This window comes from Sapajus apella, unplaced genomic scaffold, assembly GCF_009761245.1.
Source record: "Sapajus apella isolate SASKATOON/1434 unplaced genomic scaffold, GSC_monkey_1.0 scaffold56, whole genome shotgun sequence".
In the NCBI taxonomy this organism is placed as follows: Eukaryota; Metazoa; Chordata; class Mammalia; order Primates; family Cebidae; genus Sapajus; species Sapajus apella.
In genome coordinates this window covers 1,774,387-1,780,469 of record NW_022436996.1, presented here as the reverse complement: position 1 = coordinate 1,780,469, position 6,083 = coordinate 1,774,387, and the positions used below count along the sequence as shown (strand labels likewise).

The 6,083-nt window shown below is 49.8% G+C and overlaps 1 protein-coding gene across 6 annotated transcripts in view; it reads left to right on the top strand.

Annotated features, from left to right (window-relative positions):
• Nucleotides 1-260: 260 nt before the first annotated feature.
• The window catches only part of DNAJB6 (DnaJ heat shock protein family (Hsp40) member B6), a 76,596-nt gene continuing 70,773 nt past the window's right edge, over nt 261-6,083 (top strand). For all 6 annotated transcript variants that reach the window (XM_032244882.1, XM_032244883.1, XM_032244881.1 and 3 more), the window contains exon 1: nt 261-432. The gene's annotated coding sequence lies outside the window, so the exon portion shown is untranslated. The remainder of the gene's footprint in view (nt 433-6,083) is intronic.

The window sequence follows — 6,083 nt, the reverse complement described above, 5'->3', positions numbered from 1 at the left end:
AACGATCAAGCCCTTTCAGAATCTTCTCGGCCTCCCTGGAGCAGGCCGCCCATTGCCTACGGCGCTTTCGGCACGTCTGGGTTCTCGGGTACCGTAGAGGCGGTCCCGAGCTCCGCCCCCTCACCCCAGCTTCCAGGCCTCCAAGTGGCGGCGGAAGGGCCTAGAACCTTCGCGAAGGTGGGGCGGGCGCCCCGTCGCCGGGCCCCCGGTATGGGCAGCGGAAACTGCGCATGCGCGGCGTCAGGACGGGGCGGAAGTTGACGTCGCTGTGCCGCCGCCGCGTGACGCATTTCCTGTTTGTTGTTGGAGAAAGGAGAGAAAGGAAAGCGCGAGGAGCCGCCGCCACCCGCGCAGCAGTGCTGGAGCCGTGAGGAGATTCGGGCCGTCACCCCCGCCTCCCCTGCGTCCCGCCACCGACCGCCTTCGTCCTCGGTGAGAGTCTACTCCGAGGGTCAGGGAAGGTCGGCCGAGGGCCCCCCGCGCGGCCGGCAGACGGCGGACCTGACCCGGCGCCTGGCAACAGCGTGCGGGGGGTGGCCCGGGTCGCCGGCCGGCCCAGGGCTAGGCGGGGCGGGGGCCGTGGCCCGGGTCGCGGGGCGAAGGGTGCGTGGGGTGGTCTGGGTTTGGGGTCGGCGTCGGGGTCTGGTGCCGCGCGGTCGCGTCCTCCCCGCCCGGCGTCCTTGCGGGAGCGCGGCCCGGCCTCCGCGGCGGCGGTTGGGGGCGGGGCCTGGGCCTGGGAGCGGCCGGCTGGGGCCCGGGGCCGGGGGCGGGCGCCGTGGGAGGCGGGGAGCGCTGGCTTTTCCGGGGCCTCCCGCGCTTGAGCCTGAAACCAGAACCGCGGGTGGCTGGCGGCGCGGGAATGCGTGGCCGTGCCGCCAAGTTCGGAGCGAGCCGCGGAAGCAGGTGGCGGGCCGCAGAGCGCTGTAGGTGGAACCCCGGAGGGGCGTTGGAAGTTCGCGGGCGCGCAGCCTGTTTCCTGCGCAGAACGCCGCCCTGCTCTGCGGTAAAGAAGCTGGGCCGTGGGTGATGCAACTGGAGTTTTATACTAAAACTTACGGAGGAAGGAGGTCAGTGACACGCGAAGGGTGAACTGCAAGCCGTGCATCGGCTCGAGAACGGTTTTGGCGCCAGCGCGTTTTTTAAAGGACGGATTTGCTGGTGTGATGTAGACTTCAGTGCTGACTTCCTCACATACACGAGGCAGGAAACGGCCGGAGCAGCAGGACCACGGCAGCCACGCAGGGTTGCTGCCTGTGAGCGCGGAGGCTTCAGCCCGTTTGGGAAGAGTAGGCTGAGCGGCGCTCTTTGTAGTTTTTATCGTTTTTATTTTATTTTTATTTTTTGAGACGGAGTTTTGCTCTTTTTGTCCAGGCTGGAGTGCTACGGCACGATCTCGACTCACCGCAACCTCTGCCTCCCGGATTCAAGCAATTCTCCCGCCTCAGCCTCCCGAGTAGCTGGGATTGCAGGCATGCACTACCACGCCCAAGCTATTTTTGTATTTTTAGTATAGAGACAGGTTCTCCATGTTGGTCAGGCTGGTCTCGACCTCCCGGCCTCAGGTGGTCCACCCGCCTCAACCTACCAAAGTGCTGGGATTACAGGCGTGAGCCACCGCGTCCGGCAGACTCCAGACTTCATTTTTTCCACTCTTGAGAGCCTTAAGCTTCCTTGGAGTTGGTGATTTCACATTTCTTTCTGCCTTTTGTGATAAAAGGATGAGTACTTCTTATGCACAGTTGAATGAGCTGTGCGTTTTTATGGATTATGTCGAATGTGAAATTTGGGAATTGCCTTCAATTGGTACATGTGGAGACTTGACAGGAAGTGGGAGAATAAAAGGTTGAGAAGCTTATGAAAAATGCCCAACTAGGCTTAGTCTGTGTTGTGGAAGATGAGAAAGTGGGGAATTTGAAAGGGCAAAGCTTCTAAAGTATTTGAAGGTCGGGCAGGTCGGGCACGGAACGCCTGGAAATCCCAGCACTTTGGGAGGCCGAGGCGGGGAGATAACCTGAGGTCCGGAGTTTGAGATCAGCCTGACCAACATGGGGAAACCCCTTCTCTATCCAAAATACAAATAATTAGCCGGGTGTGGTGGCGTATACCTGTAATCCCAGCTACGTGGGAGGCTAAGGCGGGAGAATCGCTTGAACCTGGGAGGTGGAGGTTGCAGTCAGCTGAGATCATGCCGTAGCGCTCCAGCCTGGGCAACAAGAGCAAAACTCCGTCTCAAAAAACGAAAACAAAAAAAATTGAGACGAGTTCAGAACCCTCTTTGAAACATCAGTGTTTAAAAATTTATTCTGGATATGAAAGTGTTAGGTTTGGGAAGTAATTTTGGCTGTAGCGCAGTTTTTTTTTGGAACACTGGAGAGTATTGTTGAATATTGTAAAGACTAAGATACGGTTATGGTATTACAGTGTGATACCTGTAACTGAGTGGCATACGTTAGTTTTTGTTTTTAAGCAAGTCCATAGTCCCTTGTATTAACTCTATTTTGGACAGTTTCAAATGACGGTGATACCCATCACCGCCATCAGTTTTCAAGGAACCTAACGCAAATCCAGGTTTGGGGTGTGGGGTGGGATGGTCTGTTTGCACTTTTTTTTTTTTTTTTTTTTTAAAAGATGAGGTTTCACCATGTTGGTCAGGCTGGTCTTGAACTCCCGACCTCAGGTGATCCACCTGCCTTGGCCTCCAGAGTGCTTGGATTACAGGCGTGAGCCACCACACCCGGCCCACTTTTTTTATTTTTGAGATGGAGTTTCGCTCTTGTTGCCTAGGCTGGAGTACAGTGGCGCCGTCTTGGCTCACTGCACCCTCCCCCTCCCAGGCTCAAGGGATTCTCCCACCTCAGCCTCCGGAGTAGCTGGGATTTACAGGCACCCGCCATCACACCCGGCTAATTTTTGTGTTTTTTAATAGAGATGGGGTTTTACCATGTTGGCCAGGCTGGTCTCAAACTCCTGACCTCAGGTGATGCACCCCCTTGGCCTCCTAAAGTGTTGGGATTACAGGCGTGAGCACCTGCTTCCAGCTGTCATTTATTATTTTTTTTTTGTCATTTTAAAGATTATTTAACGAGACGGCACTTTAAAACTTGGGCAGATATTTTTAGTCATCCTGAACATGTCGCTGTGGACTGAGTGTAACCCGCGTGACCGCACAGACAACACCTTACTGTGGTCAGCAGTAAACGTCAGTTTCTGTATTGGCTATTGCTTACGTATATCTGTTGATGAGGAATAAGAATATAATCAGCCTTTGTGAGTTGATGTTTTGACAGCATTTTTACTTTTAATATTTATTTGCATCCAGGTTAGACACTGGATTAACAGGATTTTTAAAAAACATTTTTAGAACTTTTATTTTCTGGGAAATGATTCTGTTCAAAATCGGGGTTTGTTTAAATTTGTCCAGGACACCACCTTGTGGTAAGAGGCGAGTAACTGCAGGCTTATGAGCGAGTAAGAATAGTGGCAGGATTTGTCAAATGCTGTAGTTCTTGATGAATAGGACTTGAGAATATCAAACTTAAAAAAATGAGGTTAATGAGACGAAAAGCAAAGTTGGTGAAAACAAGAATGTGTTAGAAACGATGATGTAGGAATAGAAAAATGACATCCACCTGGAGAAAATGATTTCCGGGATAAGTCAACTAGGAAAAATGTGATGCTTTTTTGTATTAATATTAATGAGGTGTTTTAAATCATTTATGTTTTTGTGTGGACGTAAATCACTGTTGATCTGTTTCATGTTCCTGGAGATATCCTAGTTGAGAAGTAAGTTTTATTTATTTTTTTGAAATGGAGTCCTTGGCTCTGTTGCTCAGGCTGAAGTGCAGTGGTTCTGTCTTGGCTCACTGCAAATTCCACCTCCCAGATTCAAGCCACTCTCCTGCCTCAGGCTCCGAAATAGCTGAGATTACAGGCGTGAGCCACCGAGCCTGGCCCCTTTTTTTTTTTTTTTTTTTTTTTTTCTCCTTGGTGCAGGTAGAGTCTTCCTGTGCGCCCAGGTTGGTCTTGAACTCCTGCCCTCAAGTGCTTCTTCCCCCCGGCCTACCAAAGTGCTAGAATTAGAAGTGTGAGCCAGGTGTCTGGCCAGATGTTAGGATTCTTAAGCTCTGTTGGAAAATCACTTGTCTTTAATTTGAAGAGTAATTTACTAACACAACATGATTTTGCTGCTTTTGATGTTTTTCTACCTTTTGCCACCTAAGCATTGAGTGTTTATATTTGTGTTGTGCAAACACACATGTGCGTGTTCTAGTTGGTATGCTTGTGAACTGTGTACCAATAAATCCTTATTCCTCTCTATCACCTTGAGATGGCATATTTCGCTTGGTTGGGCTTTGAATTGAATGTTATTTGTGCTTATAGGAATGCCCAAAAGATGCAGAGTGACGTCCTCAGGTGATCCACCTACTTCGGTCTCCCAAAGTGCTGGGATTACGGGTGTGAGCCACCCCGCCTGGCCTTATTTTATTATTATTTTTATAATATAATCTTTTGAGTTAGGGTTTTACTTTGTCACCCAGACTGGGCGATCTTAGCTCACCCCATCCTCTGTCTCCTAGGCTCAAGCGATTCTCCTGCCTTATCCTCCTGGGTAGCCGGGATTACAGGTGTGCTCCACTACCACCCAGCTAATTTTTTATTTTGGGGTTTGCTCTTGTTGCCTAGGCTGGAGTGCAATGGTGCGATCTTGGCTCACTGCAACCTTTGCCTCCCGGGTTCAAGCATTTCTCCTGCCTCAGTCTCCCGAATAGCTGGGATTACAGGCATGCCACCATGTCCGGCTAATTGTGCATTTTTACCAGAGACGGGGTTTCACCATGTTGGCCAGGCTGGTCTTGAACTCCTGACGTCAAATGATCCACCTGCCTCGACTTCCCAAAGTGCTGGGATTACAGATGTGAGCCACGGAGCCTGGCCAATTACTATGATTTTTTTAATGAAAGGGAGTTGGTTAAGCCTGGAGGTATCTAGTAGGTGATGACGGCCAGTTGAAGAAATGGTTTTTGATCTTGAGTAATGAGGAAATAACTTCTTGGGTTTGTTTCAGAAATATTTTAGAACATACTGAAGAGTGAAATAAGTGATGTGTGATAAGGAATGAGAATTCACTGCTGTGGGTTTTAATTTTTATTTTTCCTACCTGACTGTATTTTTTTTTTTTTTTTGGTGTTTCGAGTCTCTGTCACCTAGGCTGGAGTGCAGTGGTATGATTGATTTTGGCTCACTGCAACTTCTGCCTCCCAGGCTCAAGCAATTCTTGTGCCTCAGCCTTCTGAGTAGCTGGAATTACGGACATGCACCACCACGCCCAGCCAATTTTTTTTTTTTTTTTTTTTTTTTGAGACGGAGTCTCCCTCTGTTTCTCAGGCAAGAGTGCAGTCATACTATCTTCGCTTGGTGCAACCTCCACCTTCCAGGTTCAAGTGATTCTCCTGCCTCAGCCTCCAGAGTAGCTGGGTCCACAGGCGCCTGCCACTACGCCTGGCTAATTCTTGTATTTTTAGTAGAGCTGGAGTTTTGCTATGTTGGCTAGGCTGGTATTGAACTCCTGACCTCGGGTGATCCGGCTGTCTTGGCCTCCCAAAGTGCTGGGATTACAGGCATGAGCCACTTTGCCTGGCCTCAGATGAGTTTAGAAACCACTGATTTTTATTTTTATTTTTTTTTTGAGATGGAGTCATGCTCTGTTGCCCAGGCTGGAGTGCAGTTGTGCGATCTTGACTCACTGCGAACTCTGCCTCCCAGGTTCAAGCAATTCTCCTACCTCAGGTGGGACTATAGGCGCACGCCATCACTCCCGACTAGTTTTTGTATTTTTAGTAGAGATGGGGTTTCACCATATTGGCCAGACTGTTCTGAAACTTCTGACCTCAGGTAATCCACCTCGCCTTGGCCTCCCGAAGTGCTGGGATGCACGCATGAGCTACCCACGCCTGTCCAGAAACCGATGATCTTATGTGGCATGTTTTCTAAAAGTCCTGAACTTACAGGTCATTAAATTTATTGGAGAAGGTTATTTTTGATTAATGGCGATTAGACTAATTCTTTTTTTTTTTTTTTTTTTT